This window comes from Thamnophis sirtalis, unplaced genomic scaffold, assembly GCF_051295495.1.
Source record: "Thamnophis sirtalis isolate CommonGarterSnake01/CBP01778 unplaced genomic scaffold, rThaSir2_p1.2 scaffold_7, whole genome shotgun sequence".
Taxonomy (NCBI): domain Eukaryota; kingdom Metazoa; phylum Chordata; class Lepidosauria; order Squamata; family Natricidae; genus Thamnophis; species Thamnophis sirtalis.
The window spans coordinates 89510338-89528355 of NW_028261387.1; the positions used below are offsets into that span (position 1 = coordinate 89510338).

General features: G+C 39.2%; 1 protein-coding gene across 2 annotated transcripts in view; it reads right to left on the minus strand.

Annotated features, from left to right (window-relative positions):
• DIDO1 (death inducer-obliterator 1) overlaps positions 1–15473 on the minus strand; it is a 74641-nt gene extending 59168 nt beyond the window's left edge. Inside the window, exon 1 of one of the 2 annotated variants that reach the window (XM_087720577.1) lies at positions 15328–15473. The gene's annotated coding sequence lies outside the window, so the exon portion shown is untranslated. The remainder of the gene's footprint in view (positions 1–15327) is intronic. The other variant, XM_087720576.1, reaches the window with a different exon arrangement.
• Between the last annotated feature and the right edge of the window lie 2545 nt (positions 15474–18018).

Here is an 18018-nt window from a genome sequence, read left to right on the forward strand (position 1 = left end):
AGCTATTTAAAACTACTTGTTATTGTACTTACATCCCTAACACGCCTCAGTCTGAATAAAAACTAGCACCCAGAACAGCTTGCAAACAGTGAATTTGACTCCTTTTTGGAGCAATGGAGAAAAAAAAGGTTCTGCCTCTATCTATCGCATCAAAACTGGAATGCAAGAAAATAAAAACTCCAGCACACAAAAGCCTCCCTGTTTCCCATCTAGTAACTCATTCCTGAAACATGTATTAAAAGAGAAAACAATTAACGAGAGGCAGACCATGATTACCCTTTCCTTCCCCAACTGCTTCTGCTTGTGTTGTTAAAAAAGCAGGGCTTTGAAATTCCTTGGAGGATAAGGACTACACCCATGTTTGAATCTAATTAATTCAGGTGGCATGGCAACCTTGTGGACTTCCGTTTTAATTAGTGTTGTAAGAAAATTTTAAAATCACACTTCAGCAACTGCAGATGTAGATCTGAAAGTGTATTGTCAGCTGTCTAGAACATGAGAAAGTTACTCCAGTTGAACCTAAATAATGCTTTGCAAAAATAAATGTACATTCACCTTTTTCTAGCAAAGTATTTCACTCATGTATTTCAATTTGTATCTCCATAGAAATACATGACACAATGCAGTAATGTCTGAGCAGCATTGCTGCTTTAAAACGTTGAAGTTATTTCAGCCAATTTTCATTCTATGTGGGCCTGCTCTTGAATTTGTCATACTAGCAAATTCTTTTTTAAAAAGAGCTACTCATACTCTTACAGAATTGTAGCTTATGGCAGACAAATATTTTTAAAATGAAACATTTCATATTTTGATATTTATTTAAATATTTAATATTTTGGAGGACCAGAATGGGCGGTTGGGGGTATCAGTTACGATACGTACATAGCCAGGATTTTTTGCTGGAGGCCAAGAGAAAATTTGAATGTTTCTTTATTTTTCCTTTAATTATCCTTACTGAAGTATATGCTACAGTTTTTGAACATCACCTGCCTCAAAATAGTGGGAAGCCATGGAAGGAATTGCTCTGTAAATTCACCCTTAAGTTAATAGTTTGATCTCATAAATGATACTGGTTGATATGCCTTATTAAACTGAACCAATCATGTTTGCTCCCAAATTTTGCTAATTTAATTTTACTAACACAAAAGCTATCCTTTTGTCACATTATCATAAATCTGATTTGCTTCAAATGCTAGAAATGTTCAATCAACTTGAAATGTTATTTAATTGTTATTATTTATGCCTATAAATACTTTTCCTAAAATCAGCCAGGATTTTAAGAGTTATATGCACCCAACAATGCATACAGAAAATTCCTGCGTTCAACTGCCATTTCTAAATTTTGTAGATTGTTGAAAGTCTGTTGGGTTTTATAATTTCCAATATCCCTGGGCCATGCTAAGTACAGTTGACAAAAATTTCAAACTAAGACATCAGCAGGCACTGAAGTGGCCAAGTCAAGATATAAAATGTTAGAGCAATCACCAAATGGCAAGATGAAGCAATATATTAAAAGCTAAAATCAAAGGCAGCTGAAACAGGCTGATTGGGGACAAGATTTTTAAAACGACAACTAGCATAATATGTTATGAACAGTAAATACTGCTTCTTCAGCTTTAAGAAATCAGAAGGAGAGTGTTTTATTGGGAGCATCTGGAAGAAGACAACAGCCTTGGCTGACCTGCCTCCCCCTTTTCTCTTCCATTTTGCAGCTGACAGGCAATAAAATACTAGGGAGAGCATTTTTCCTCTGTGTTTTCTACACAGCCAAATTAAAACTATACCAGTACTGTATGTATTAACAGTGTTTTCATCAAATGTAATTTCAAAATAATCATACTTAAAATCTGGTTGTTTTGAAAACTGTATTTAGTTAAGCGCAAAGACTGCATATATGGGTAGTCCTCGACTTACAACAGTTCATTTAGTGACCCTTCAAAGTTACAAATGCACTGGAAAAAGTGATTTACGACAGTTTTCCCACTCACAACCATTGCAGCATTCCCATGGTCATGTGATCAAAATTCAGACACTTGGCAACGGACACTAGTGTTTATGATGGTTATTAGGAGCCAAGGTGGCGCAGTGGTTAAATGCAGCACTGCAGGCTACTGCTAGATCAGCAGGTCAGCGGTTCAAATCTCACCGGCTCAGGGTTGACTCAGCCTTCCATCCTTCCGAGGTGGGTAAAATGAGGACCCAGATTGTTGGGGGCAATATGCTGACTCTCTGTAAACCGCTTAGAGAGGCCTGAAAGGCCTATGAAGCGGTATATAAGTCTACTGCTATTGCTATTGCTATTGCTATTGCAGTGTCTCAGGGTCATGGCATCCCTTTTGCAAAGTTCTACAGGAAAAATCAATGGGGAAGTCAGATTCACTTTACAACCATGTTACTATTAACAACTGTAGCATTTCACTTAACAACTGTGGCAAGAAAAGGTCTTAAAATGGGGGGCAATTTCCAGCCAAAAAGAGACCCTCTTTCTTATACACAGCCTCATTTTAAAGAATTTTGATAATTCTTTCTAGCATTGGAGAATATTTTTAAAAATATCAAAATATCAAAGTTACACTGTTCAATGTCAATATATGATTTATTTATCTATTTATTTATTAGATGTACTTCAGAGTGACTCCAGAATGACTGTTGGTGGCTTGTACTATAAAAGACTAATAATAGGCAGAAGATACCATTCAAGTCAAGGCAAACGAACTTTAAATACTACACAAAATATACTGGTCAGCTCAACAGCACTTCCCCCTTTGCCAGGCCTGGAAAAAGTCAGCTTTTTAAATATTTCCAGAACGCTATTAGGGAAGACCATCTATTTCTGAGGTGATGCTATTCCAAGGCATCGCAACAGAGACAACATGTGGTTGGATCCTGGTATGTGGCACAGTTTAGAGGAAGGTGTGCATAGTACACTAATTCATCCTGATCCCTATGGAAAGATCTACTGTTAAATCATCAATATAAAAAGAATGACTTCCAGAAATGCTGAACCACAAGTACCATAACTGACACCCAAAAACAATCCAATACAAGGAAGGTCACTTGTTGTAAATAATGGATTAATATAACGGAGGTACTAAAAACTACTTTAATCATAAAAAGAAGTGACTCTGATTACAGGTTTTCACTAAACCTAGCATCCGTAATACTCTACTTTTGATTGTAAATACCAATAGCATGTATTTTATGTTGTCCACCTATATTATATTAAGCAATGTCTAAGTCTTTCAAAACAAATTGGTTTTTCTGGATTTGCAAATATTAGAATACTTGTCATATAACCGTTTCAACATTATTTAAAAATAAATAGTGCAGCTGAAATTAAATGGGTCTCTGAGGTTCATATAAGGAGAATATAGTGACCAATGAAAAAAAATAGTTTTCAAATTCCTAAGCAAAGAACTCAATATATTATTTCAAACAAGACTGAATGTCAGACAAAGCAACTCCCTTTGCCTATCTTTTTCTACTTAGTCTGGTAGACACTGGTTAAAATGCAGTATTGCAGCCTAACTCCACCCACAGTCTGGAGTTCGATCCTGACAGACTCAAGGTTGACTCGGCCTTCCATCTTTCAGAGTCGGTAAAATGAAGATCGATTATTGGAGGCAATATGCCATCATAGAAAACAGGTGAGAGAGTGTTGTAAAGCATTATGGGGTGGTATATAAGTATAAGTGCTATTGCTATGCTATTCTTTTCAACAGTTAACAGTAACAACAAATAAACATAGAAAGATCAATATTTTTGGTAACCAAACAGAGGCATGATTAGGCTGCTTTCTTACATCTTTCTTCCCCTCAAAATTTCAAAAAAGTATTTTCCTCTCCAACCGGGAAAGCAGAAAGAAAATGTGGCAGCCCTTATTCAATAAATGTATAAAGTATGCAGATATAAAACATTAGTTAATCTGGTTATTGGAATGCATCATGTAGATAATGAAGGAGCCATCTTAAAAAAATGTAATGCTAGGAATAAGGGATTAAATGCATATGTATCAAATGCAAAAGAATGAATGTTTGTTATACAGGCAATTCAAGAATCTTGCACCAAAAATGAAATAATGTTAAATTGGTTACCAAGACTAATGTAACAATGTAATACACAAATCCAGAATTAAACTAGTAAAAGTGCAATATGGCAGCCATATAAGTGGATATAGATTGATTTAATAAAGTACCATATTTTTCAGAGTATAAGATGCACCAGGGTATGACGCACCAAGGTTTTGAAGAGGCTATTTTTTTAAAAAGTAGGAAGGCAGATAGAGGGATAGAGAGATACAGTAGGTAGGTAGGGAAAGAGAGAGTAGGTAGGTAGGTAGGGGGAGGGATAGAGAGAGAGAAAGAGAGAGAAAGAGAGAGAGAAAGAGAGAGAGAGAAAGAGAGAAATACAGTAGATAGATAGGGAGAGAGTTTGTGTAGGTAGGTAGGTAGAGGGATATAGAGAAATAGAGAGAAATACAGTAGATAGGTAGGTGTTTCTGCTGGTACAGCACTTGATCAATATAATTCTCATCAATCAAAGAGCTTTCCAAAAGGAAAAAAAGTTTTTGCACTCTGCAAACCTCCCCAAAACAGCCCATCTTTCATGAAAACGGGCCTGTTTTTTCTTCAAAAAAAGGCATGAATAGCCTTGAGGGGGCTTGCAGAGTGCCCCCCCCCGGGGGGATTGAGCAAAAAGCCTGTTTTTTCATGTAAAAAAAAAACTGCATGCACATCCTTATGGAGGCTTAGAGTGCTGCTGGCGGCTGGGGGGGCAAAAAACGGCCCGTTTTTTGCTCATTTCTGCCCTCCGTAGGGTAATAGAATTGAATAAAGTCTTCTCTTAAAAATTGGTACAATGCCACAACACCTGACACATAAGAGAAATTATTGTAAGAAGCATACCTCAAAAATGACCGTATGGAAACATGAGGGAAATATGGAAACATATCTCCAAACTCATAGATGGGAAACACTTTTATCAGAAGCAACTAAAATGACATAGACTTTTCAGATTCCAGATTCTTTCTCATGCATATGAATTAGAAAAATATTTTTTTTACTGCTGTTATCTATACAAATCACACTATTTGATAAAGAGATAGAGTGTCTGTTGAGCTTGCCCAAGGACTGAGCAGAATTGAGATTATAACCAAATCTTGCTTTATGGACTGGATTGCACAGATACAACATGCCCTTTTCAGCTGGCTAAGAAAGGACGGAGGTTTGGGCATTAAAGAACGGTTACATGAATTATCTCTTAACATCAGTTATTCTGAAAGTACATGGTCTTTGTATAAAGTATTCTTCAAAGCTGGCAAGAACAGATGAGAGTATTAGCTAAGCTCCTAAGCATCAATGCAACTAACACAAATTTATGCAGAATCAGTTGGATAACCACTGTAGTTTAACTCTCTATAATATATTTATATTTAAATATTAAGAAATAAGGCAATATGATTGACCAGAAAAAAACTTAAAAATTGGAGTTGTTACATCAAAACTAGAAGTGATGTAAATAATGCAGGAAAACATCACAAGAATAAAAAGATAGCCATATGGGTTCATGAAAAAATGTACAATTAAGACTTTTTTTTTTTACAAAAATGGCCATGGTGTGAACATTTAGTTCTTCCTAAATCAGGGAGGGCGAGAGGGGGAAAAAAAGACTAGAATAGCATAATTACCATATATATAGGTCCCTGCTTTCTGAAGTCTCAAAGAAATGAAATCAATCTGAGAACAAACAAACCTCGAACCAGAATTTGTTAAATAAGGTTGTCTAGCCCCATGATGGTGAACCTATGGCACGCGTGTCACAGGTGACACATAGAGTCCTCTCTGTGGGCATGCAAGCTGTCACTCAGCTCAGCTCCACCGCGTATGCACATGCGCCTCCCACCAGTCACTGATTTTCGGGTTTCTGCCGCACATGCTGGAGACGTGCACACGTGTGTGGTGCCATGCGTGGATGCGCAGGGAAGGGTTTGGTGCTCCCTCCATCCCGTTTTTGGTTTCAAGAGGCTTCAGGGAAGCCTGCTAGGCCCAAAACGGGCCATGAGGAGTACGGTGGTCCCAGGAGGCTGCAGGGAGGCCTGTCAGAAACTGCCACCAAAAAGTCTAGCAACCATATTTATTTATAGCTGCAAAATGGAAGTTCCATAAACCATTTCTACCATATAATACTCATAATAAAAATTAACTATTTCAGACAATTATAGTTTATCTGGAAAGAATAGGAGGCTTTGAAACTTTTCTATCTTTGCATTTCAGCATTTTTCTAGAGTCCAGTTCCCACTGCAGGATTTTGCACCTAAACATAACTAATTTTTACTTGGAAAGTAAGAGACATGATACTTAAAGGAACTTTTTACAGACTAATCATATAGGCATGTTTAGGTAATATAGTAAGCATGCATGTAGGGAGACAGAGTTTAATGCTTATGAAATCCAGCATAATTGTTGAGCTTTCCCTTCCCTCCCTTCCTTCCTTCCTTCCTTGTATAACTTTAACTTGTTTTCTATCATCATTTCACACTTCTCTGTTTATCTACCTGTCTCTTTCTCTACCCTTTTCTTTCTTTCTTGTTTTAAAGTTTCTACTAAAAAAAGGGAAGGGGAATTGTGTGAAAAAGAATAGTTAGTAATGTTATCTGATCCTCTATCTCTGCATTACAATTTGGGTGCCTTATTTTACAAGCAATTCTTATTTACATTATTATTTACTCAAATACAGTATTAACCTTTGTGATGGCCATTTTTTCGGTGTGAGTTTATACTGGTATAAATAAATGTGTATATGTAAAGTACCTCACATCCACCCATTTACTGGGAGAAACATTTCTAAGTTGGGTATTACATTAATTTGGATATACTTACACATACTTTTCTGCCTCATTCTTTCCACAAGAGTGGATGGAATGAAGACTATTTTAAATTTTTACTTCTCAGTAGCTATATTTCAACTGGCTGTTTACAAGTACAGGCATAATTGGAGAAAAGTTCAGTCAAGCCTCTATTTCAAAATAGACCAAAAAAAATCGGGCTCTAAGGATCTCCAACTAAGTGAGCTACATGTTTTGAAGTCCCACAGTTCCCAGTAATTGGCAATGCTTCCTGGGACTAGTCCAAAATAAGGCGCAGATGTCCTTTTCCCTGTCAGTTAAGAGTTACATCACTATTCCAGAATTATTAACTCTGCCTAGTAGAAAATTACAACGGATAGGTCTCAAGCTTCAAGTACAATTTAACCAATCTCACTGACAGATCAGATTCTGTGGATTAAGCAAAATTGGATCAACCAAAAAACTTACCACACAAACTCTCTGCCACACAACAGCATTACTCACATATTAAATAATGAAAGCTACATCGCCGTTGTTGGCCCAGAGAAGCAATATCATAGGACCAGAAATCAGCAGTCTACCTTCATTTAAAACAAAAAACCCACACTTTTGAGGACAGTAGCATTCACATTTTGGACAAGGAAGAAAAATGGTTTGAGAGAGGAGTAAAGGAATCTGTTTATGCCAAAATGGAAAACCCTTCCCTCAATAGAGGTGAAGGCCTCAGACACAACCTGTCCCCCATTTTTATGCTGCTCTTGCATCAGTCCCCAGGAAAATTAAGACCACTTCACAGGTGTTCACCAGGGAGGCCACACTTAATGACCCACCTAGGAGAAAGAATGAGTTGGAGCATTTATATCCCAAGAGTCTCTGCCTACTCATCTAAGAAGCCCATCCAGATTAAATGAGACATGAAACTTCCCTGGTGAACATATATGGGGTCCCTCACTGAAGAAGTTACTTGACTAAGCAGCAAATGTTTCAAACGAATCCAGTTGCCTCAACTTCCAGGCTAGACTCTCTCTCAAGAGTTGACCATCAGCAATCTCTCTTTATCATATATAAAAATGACTACTGATCCATTTTTATTAGAAAGTAAATAGATCAAGAAAGATCAAAGTAAAAATCGATGATTTATCTCGCAGATCATCTTTTGCTATGCAGTCAGTCCTTGACTTACAACAACTGAGCCCAATATTTCTATTGCTAAACAAGACAGTTGTTAAGTGAGTTGTGCCTCATTTTATGACCCCTTTTCTCTAGTTGTTTAGTGAATCACTGCAATTCTAAAGTGAATATGGCTCCCAGCCCCACCCCCCAACCTTGCTTGTCGGAAGCCAGCTGGGAAGGTTACAAATGGTGATCATATGATCTTAGTACAGTGCAAGTATCATAAAAAGTTGCCACTTGCCAAGTGCCCAAATTTTGATCACATTATTATGGGGATGCTGCAATGACCGGAAGTGTAAAAACCAGTCATAACTCACTTTTTTCATTGCTGTGGTAACTTCAGACAGTCACAAAACGAATGGTTTTAAGTTGAGGACTGTCTATATTGTTTAACTGAGAATGAAAATATATACTAGTATATTTGACCAGGATAGGGGGTAGTAATGGAGGATTAGTCTTTTTAGAGTGTTTTAAAGAACAAACAAGTGTATGAGAAGCTTGCATACATTGTGGAGGGGCGGCAAGAGCCGCCCAAATACATAACAAGGGAATTGCTAATTCAATAGGGTTCTTTCAGTAGTCGGGGGTTTCCCTCCCCCTTCCGTTCAATCGTGTCTGATTCCCAGAGGCTGCCTACGGTTTTGTTGGCAAGATATTTCACAAGTGGTTTGCCATTGCCTACTTCCTAGGCTGAAATGAGCTAGTCCAAAGTCATCAGCTGGTTTTGTGCCCTAGGCAGGAGTAGGGCTGTTTCCAGTCTGATTTATTTATAATTTTTATTTATTTACTTTCTATCCTGACTTCCTGCTCCTATTTTCCGCACCTGTGAGGTGGGTTGGACTGAGAGAGAGAAAGGGATTGGTCCAAAAGCCGGCCTAAGATGGGGCATTGTTTCCTGGTTTCTACCCTGATACTTTAACCATTAGATCAGTGTTTCTCAACCTTGGCAACTTGAAGATGTCTGGACCTCAACTCCCAGAATTCCCCAGCCAGCATTCGCTGGCTGGGGAATTCTGGGAGTTGAAGTCCAGACATCTTCAAGTTGCCAAGGTTGAGAAACACTGCATTAGATCAAACTAGTTCTGCAGTAAACTGTACAAGCAAGCAAAGTTTCAATACAGTGTATACCCAATACCCTTCTGAATGTTTTGGACCAGCTCCCATAAGCCCAAACCAGTATGATCAATATCAAGTAACCATAATGAAAAATGGGGACTGAGGGAAGAAAATATACAGAAGGGTAGTACATTGGACTTAATGGCTGAAAATTGTTAAAAGCCAAGATCTAGACCATATTATTATAAAATTTTAAAATAGATCTCCTAATATGGCAAAAGATGGCCCATTTTTTGGGTGGAGGGTGGGAAGGGCATGCAGAGGCTTTGGGAGGCTTGTAGAGTGCTTCTGGGAGCTGGGGGAGCAAAAACATCCTGGGGTTTTTTGCTTTTTTTTTTTGCCTTCCCCAGCCCTCAGGAGCACTTTGCAAGCCTCCCAAACCTTCTGCCCAGCCATTTTTGCAAAGGGGGCGGGGTTTCAATAGGCCAAAAATGCTGTATTCAGTGTATAAAACACACTCAGATTTTCACCCTCTTTTTTGAGGGAAAAATGAAATTAATTGAAATTAATGAATTAATTTCAATCTATTCCTGGTCAGTGGGTGAATTAGAAAAATTTGTATACTCCATTTTTAAGAAGCGGCTTAATTATCATCTGATTCTAAATAATCTGATAAAAGGGATGGTTAATACTGGTCTTTTTCACAATGTTTTATATGTAAGATGACTAACAAAGAAGAAATACTAAAACGTGAAGAACAAAACATTTTGGCTTTATTTTCTTTTAGCTACCCTGAAACAGGCTTCAGTGGTAAAAATGTCCATTGAAAAAGTTGGGGGGCAGAAATCTGCAAAGTTTGGCATTAGTTATAGATGAGACATATGCAATGCTAATTTTCAGATTAAGCCTTTCCACAATTGAAGCATCTAGTCCACATAGCTAGATCATTTATTTGCAATGTTACTAAATTGTTGCATTTGTAGTGCAATGAATAATGAATGATTAGGATTGAGGATATTACCTAAGGGTAATGAAACATCTGCAAGAAAACAACCAAGTTTAGAGAGCACCAAGAACCACACTATGAATAATCTGCTAAAACTTTGATAATTCTGCAGTTAAATGTTTTACAACAGGCTGCTCTAAAGATTTTGTCAAATTACAGATTTATGATTCTTAAAATACACTATGTCTCCTATATATAATATCCTGGCAATTATCTTCAATAATTCAATTCAATTGCATAACAGGGCCTGAAGGGTTTTTTAAAAAAAGATTCAGTCAGTCCCAGTACTCTTTAATATAGTTGTTTTTTTAAGATAATGGGGTGACGTTAATGGAAGGAGGGAGGACAGCCCATTCCGCACTTAGGTTGCCACTTGACATCGCAATTCCTGTCTAATACACAGGATTGGGATAAATAAATACCTGGGCAAGGCCGGGTTATTGGCTAGTTGTGAATAAAAAAACTACATGACCTGTACAATTCCTGAAGAGGCGATGGCAAGAGCAACTTCTCCATGAGCCCTGATTTCGGCAACAAATTAAATTCGTTAAAAATGTTTTCCCTGTGCCCCGAGAAGCGTAATTTCTAATATTGGATTTTCTCCCTTACCAGAGGGAGCTCCCTTGTGGAGTACTGTGAAGCCGTTACCATGGCAATTGCACTGCGCTGTACACTAGAAGCCATTTTAAGGCAGTACAGTAGAAGCCATTTTAAAGCACATAAATGCTTGTTGATTAATTCATAAAGCACAATGTTAAGTCAGTCTGTGCATACAATATTTGTTTCTCTTCTATTCAACTGCACCCATTTTCATATTTTCATCATTTTTCTGAAAATACTTTATCACGTTCTTCTAGATTGTTAAAACGACAGTGTTTACCAACAAAACTGAGAATTAGCAATTCAAACTATAAAAAGTCAATATTAGTATATAAATATAGCTAGTGCTAATATTCATATTACTAATGTATATTATTGAGACAGCTTTAGCTAAATGGATGGCAGACTTTGGGTGAAGGGAAAGAAATCCGTACATATTAAATAGTTTATTTAAAAATGATTAATTTCAAAACTAAAAGTTAAGATTTTATACCCCTACTATTTATTAGAGCATCAATGACACAATTAAATGCCTTCTGCACACTTTGGAACAATTTATAAGCTAACATTTCAAGATGTGTAAAATTTGCTGCATTATGAAAATCTATTTCCATGCGTCTGACCCATCATGAAATTCTATTTTCATACTGACCCATCATACTATATCATGTGCCAAGCATGGAAATTGTCAAATGGAAACAAGTATGTTACAAAAACAAAAGCCAAAGGTAGATGAGATTTTATGCAAGTAATATTTTGGAATTCATGAATCTTCAACAAACTTCCGATTTTCCTAAACCCAATATTAGTATATTATATAGTTTTGAGGAAGAATTAAGCAAGTAAATTCAGAACTTTAATGTATCGGTAAAAATAGTTCCTCATAGTAGCAGAGCAGTAACTCAAACAATTGTTTGTACTGCTATCTCAGAGGAAGGTACATTATACCAGAGCAACAGAATCAGATATTTATCACTATAAAATAATATAGAATATATTATTAAAACAGATATGTATTGTTGCCTAAGTTAAAAGGCTGCAATTCTAAGAACACTAAAACACCTATTCACATATTTACATTTGAATGTAAAGTACAACTTTACAGTATTAGCAAGAAGTCCAGTGAACATAAAAGCATCAATTCTAATCAATTTGCTTTACAGAAAAATAGTCAGAGCAATCCTAAACAGGGGTGGGGGAGGCAACTACTGTATGATTATCATTATGACAAATCCTTTCCAGCTCCAAGAGACTGGTGTTACTTCAACAATCCTCAAATAATAGCTTGAAGCTATTTCAGGGTTATTCTTCATAACCAGCAACCTTGAAATGTGAATAACATATTTAGGAAAAATGTATATGGAGATTCCCAATCATGCAGGCCCAAACCAAAGTTGCTTTTCCAAAAGGCAATTGGACTTTCCTGTTTTTTTTTCCTTCAAAAAATTTCGCTTCTCATCCAAAAAAGTTTCAAGGTTAGAACTAAACCTTTTGGATGAGAAGTGAAACCACCTCAAAAAACCTAGAAAGTCCAGCTGCCTTTTGGAAACGCACTTAGACAGCTGAGAAAAAAGTTACTGCTAAAAGTGGGAATGGTCTCTTCCAAAAGTACTGAAGAGCTGCAGCATCTTAGAAAAGACTGGGTTTGGTGTAGCTTTACTCTACAGGGTAACTTTAAGATTTAAAAAAAGGTGCTACTCCCATACTCTGCAAATATAGTGAGAATTGGCAGGTCCGGAACTAACTCCAAACTGTGCAAAGACTTCTTTGAAAATACCCTGGGTTCTTTTATGCGATTCTTGGATCTAGCTATACCATAATGAGCTCCAGTCTAACATATTCCTTTTTTAAAAAAAAATTATTAATATTATTATTATTATTTTCAGTCTAATATATTCTATGAACTTTCTAGGAAAACGTTAGAGAAAGTAAAATATAGTTTCCTTCAAAGTTAAGTTCAGTTCTGGTGATTTCATCGAAATGAAATCTGAAATCAAAACTAGTCCTGTATTCCCTGGTGGTCTATCAATTAGGCCCAACCCTACCTAATTTTTCAATGTCAATGTAGGTTGGCTGGGAGGATATTACGAAGTCCAGATTCCCAACACAATCTCAGACCTCTTGCAAACGTAATATTGTGCCTGATTCAGAAGCTTACTGCTACAATGTTGGGGAAGCCTCCAAACTTTCACTAGCAACAGGAAGGGGGAATCCAAAGCCCTCTATTTTCCCCCCATCTCCCTAAATCACCTCCAAAATGGCTACTGCAGTCTATCCTATGCAGCTATATTTCAAGGTAATTTCAGGAGCAGCTGGTTGGCTTCCAAGCTCTAAGACAAATTCAAAGTGCTAGTAATAAAAGTTCAATGCATCATGCCACCTACCTACCTATGTCTATATGTGAGAAAGAGAGAAAAGGGGAGGAGCTGCTTTGCTAAGCATGATTCTTCCATTCAGTTCAAACATCAAAAAATAGTTTTATTTCAGCAAACTTATAGACAGCCATCTGAGTGCAATATTGCTAATTATTTTTAAATTAATGTTATTATCAAGTGGGTTATTATTTTGTTTTCCTTGTAGAGTCTTTTTGATGGAGTGGTTTGCAATTATTGCAAAATAAATAAATCACGAAAAGGTTAAAAATCTTTCCTAAATTTTGCTAAGAGGTAACATTGCCTTCAAACTAAGACAAAGAAAATGTCAGTGTTCAATGTGTCTGTAACTGTCAAATCATATCACAAGATTTTATTAGATAAACATATAAATGCCATGTTTTTCTTACCTGCCTAATATTGAGCTACATCCAGTCCTGGTAAATATTTTACTATCCACATATATTACAGTCAATGTCTATACTATCTTTGCAAAATAATAGGAATCACAAATTAAATAATTCAATTAATCTATTAAATTCCTGAGAAATTTATCCATAAACATATTAGGAAACATAGAACAGGAATTAAACTGTGCTAAATGTTACTAATATATTATTATTTATAAATTATTTGTGCTTAGATGTAAGGAGAGATGAATAAAGGATTTCAGTATTACAGAAACAACTCACACATCCCCCCCCCCCGCATTTTTCTACACATCGAATATATATTTCCACATCCTTTATAAAGTCCTTTTTAATATTATAATTTGTATCCAATTAAGAAGTTTAACTTCATCAATCCCTAAATACACAGAAAAGAAATACTGAGGAGAAACCACTTGTGCTAGGCTCATTTTCAATCTCCCTCCTCAAAAATTACTGGGTGAGCAGATGGAAACAGTTTAGCTAGTAAAAAAATAGGTTTCAGCCAGCAACTAGCAAAGCCAAACAAAGCAGGTGCTGTTTGGGAGGGAGCTACTGATCTCTACCAAGTCTCATGGGTTTAACAAGAATTATATGAAACATCAAGAAAATAAAATCAGCTAGTTTCTGATAGCCCAATCCTAAACATGCACTGCCAGTCAAATTGTATAAATCTCATCAAATCTATAGCTGCTGAACTGAGAACATAGAATTTGAAATCTCCATTTGCCAACAAGGCTTATTTGGACCATACACTATTTCTTACCTATCTTGATTAGGGTTGATCTGCTGAGAGACTGGAATTTTGTCTGGAAGGAGAGCAGTTTTCTGTCCTATTCCAGAACTGTCCTATTTGGGATGCAAAACTATGAGGCAACCACTACAGGGCATTGTTGGGACACAGGGCACTCTGCTGCCCCCTGGTGGCTGTGTGCATGTTTGCATCTCAAAGGGTCTTTAAAAAAAAACCAAACTCCTTTCATTTGCGGGGCTTCCTGCAGAATGAAGTCAACAAGGGTTCTGAGCGGACGTTGTTACACAATTGCGAAGTGAAAGCACGTCCAAAAACACTCCTGTGCAAAAAAACAAAACAAAAACACCACCCACCAGGCCCCACAAGCGCTTTACGTCCCTTGTTTTTAAACCCAAATTCAGCTCATCAAGCCTTCTGTGAAATTTGAGTTCTATTTACTGAAAACCCCAAATAATCCAATACTACTTGAACTAACCAGTACTACGACTGATAACACACACACACACAAAAACCCGACGACGACGACCCCCTTGGATAATCCCCTTGATCCTTGTTGGGGGGGGGGGAGGTCAATACTGACCCCGTTGAAGAGCCCCATTTTAAACCCTTCCCACCCCTCGCGTTCAAAATACTCATTTAAACGTTTCAACGCCCCTCCCCAGCCCCGACTCCAACGATGCGAGGAGAAAAACGCGAGTCCATAATCCCTCTTTACCTTCCCCCACCACCCCAAAAAAGGGGGAGTGAAGGAAAAAAAAAAGAGAAGAAGGCCGGAGTCCCAACGACGGTCTGCTGGGGCGAGGCGGGGCCTCCCTTGGCGCTCACCTCCCCGCCAGGCCTGGAAAGCCTCCCCTCCTCGTCCCATCCAGGAGAAGTGAGGCCGTGAGGAGATCCTCCGCCTCGCTCGCCCGGACCTCTCTGAGGACGACGACGACGGCCGGAGAAAGGCGGCGGCGGCGCCACGTCATGAAGCCCCTTTTTGACGTTAAGCGATTGTGGGGTCACCGCCGGCCTTGCTCCTTCCCCGCCCCGTTCTTCCGTTTTTTTCCAAGCAGGCCCCGTCGGCCCCGGGCTCGCCCGCGTGCCTCACTCACCGGAGAGGAGGGGAACGGGCCGCGGAGAGACGCTGAGAGGGGAACCGGGCGTCGCTGCCTCTCCTCAGCTGAGAACGGCGGCCGTCGCCGCCATTTCCTCCTCCTCCTCCTCGCGGCTCGCTCTCGGCAGCGGCGGGTGGGACTTGTTGCTCCGCCCGCGATGAGGCGACTGCTGAACCCTTCGCCAAAATGGCCGCCGCCCGATGAGGCGGCCAGCACGCGCAGGCGCCGGCGAAAAGGGTGGCCGCTCTCTCCCGCGGACACACTGGCACTTGGGAGGACTGGTTCGGCGCGAACCCTTAAGAGACGCTCTTCTTTCTTCAAGGGGGAAAAGAGAGGGGAGGGTACGGCCGAGAAGGGAATTAAAGGACCACAAGGAACGAGTGCTCCGCCGAGTGGGCAGGCGCCCCTTGTGGTTGGAGAGGAAATTGCTTATTGGGGGGGCGGAACAGCCGCGCTTAATGCTTACTGCCCCTTTTAAATGCCCACTGTAGGGAAAGCCGTGCTTAAATCTCCAAATCAAATCATTCCTCTACATTCTAAAACATACAAACAATATGTCTATGGAGATTCTCACTCATCCAGGACGTGGTTTTGCCCCAAAGGTGCTTTTTTGTTTTTGTTTTCCAAGAGGCATCTGGGTTGGACTAGAAGACCTCCAATGTCCCTTCCAACTCTGTTATTCTATTCTATTTGTGGAAAGTTATCACCCAGCGCTCCCCCAGAAAAATGAAATATCCTAGGAAATATTGAAAAGGCAGAATATTATATTTCCCTGGATGTGAAAAGGAGAAATGTTTTAAAGAGAAACTTCCTGCAGCTTCCTGCCTCCCCCCCCCCACACCTTTTGTCAATGGCCCATTAAGGCCAAGCTAGTCCCTTTACATAACAAAGAGTTCTCCACTTCAGCTCCAGGGGGATGGGATTAAGGCATGAGAATATTGGCACGTTACCCAATTTACCACATGGCATCTGAGAACTCAACCAAACCTGGATTCAAAACGCAGCCTAGAGAGTTGCCCCTGCATGGCCCCATGGGAGTCTGACAACCAATCAGAATACAAGATCAAGATCAAAGGCCAGAGAGGGCATAAAATCAGGGTCTCAGCATCTCAGTCCTTCTCTTCTTCTCCACCAACATTGAAGCATGCGATCACCTTTTCTGTTCAGGACTCAAGCTATGTGGTCCTGTCCTCCATTAAACCATCTTTCCAAGCAGCTTTCATGTCTCCAGTGTCTTTTTCCCCACTTGGAGCCAAACCCAGAAGGTCATTTCTTCCAACATATTCTATTCTATTCTATTCCATCTTTCTTGTTTTTCTTTGAAGATGTTTCCCTTCTCATACAAGCTTAGAGCTGAAGAAGCTTCTTGGATGAGAAGTGAAACATCCCCAAAGAAAAACAAGAAAGCCCAATTGCCTCTTGTGGAGAAACACGCACAAAAAGTCACCTTTAAATATGAAGCATATAGTTTTATCCCAATCGCAAGTCAGTATCTCATGCAATGGAGCTCTGCTCCCGATGCCTTTGGAAAGAATACAAAAGTAACTTGCAAGGGGAAGAGAATGTGGAAGCTCTAGTTGCAATGGAGCCTGCAGAGGGTATCCTCGAGTTACGACCACAATTGAACCCAAAATTTAGGTTGCTAAGTGAAAGATTTGTTAAGTGGATTTGCCCTATTTTACGACTTTCCTGGCTGCAGTGAGAATAGAATAGAATAGAATAACGGAGTTGGAAGGGACCTTGGAGGTCTTCTAGTCCAACCCCCTGCTTAGGCAGGAAACCCCACACCGCTTGTTAAATTAGTAGCAGGGTCCTTAACTGAATCTGGATTTCCCCACTGACTCTCCTTGTCAGAGTTTCGCAAAGGCTGACCCCGGGGAACCCGCAACCGTCATAAATATAAACCAGTTGCCAAGCATCTGAATTATGATTGTGTAACCATGGCAACAGTCGTAAGGGTGAGAAATGGTTGTAAGTCAAGGACTACCTGTATTATCCGTGCATTTCAACATTTCTGAAGGAAAAATTGTCATCCATAAGGTTGAAGCCCATGAAATTAAAAGAGAGTAAAGTCAGACAAGTTATCAAAACACCCAGCCGATGCTCTGGGGTTCCACCACAAAACCGCGGAGGACAAAATCGCGGTCGACGAAAGCGCGCATTTGACGTCATCACAGCACGACGAAAACATCGCGCTGTGATCGAAAAATGTAAAAATAAAGCGAAAACCTTACCCTAACCCCCCCAAACCTAACCCTAAACCTAACCCTAAACCTAACCCTTAACCTAACCTTAAATCTAACCCCAAACCTAACCCTTAACCTAACGCTAAACCTAACGCTAACACTTAACCTAACGCTAAACGTAACCCTAACGCTCTAAACCTAACCCTTAACCTAACCCTAACCCTAACCCTAACCCTAACCCTAACCCTAACCCTTACCTTTATGTGAATCGGCTTGCTTTAATTTTATTTAAATTTCAATTTTTAATTTTTTTCGTCGCGCTGTGATGACGTCAAATGCGCGCTTTCGTCGATCGCGTTTTTGTGCACCGCGGTTTTGACGGGTCACGATGCTCTGGACATCCAAAGCTGAGAAATGGGCAGCAAAATGTGCTTTTCATCACGTCAGGGCTGGAGAACCAATCAATCAGGGTTTTAATCCTGAAGCTGTCCTGATCAAAGAC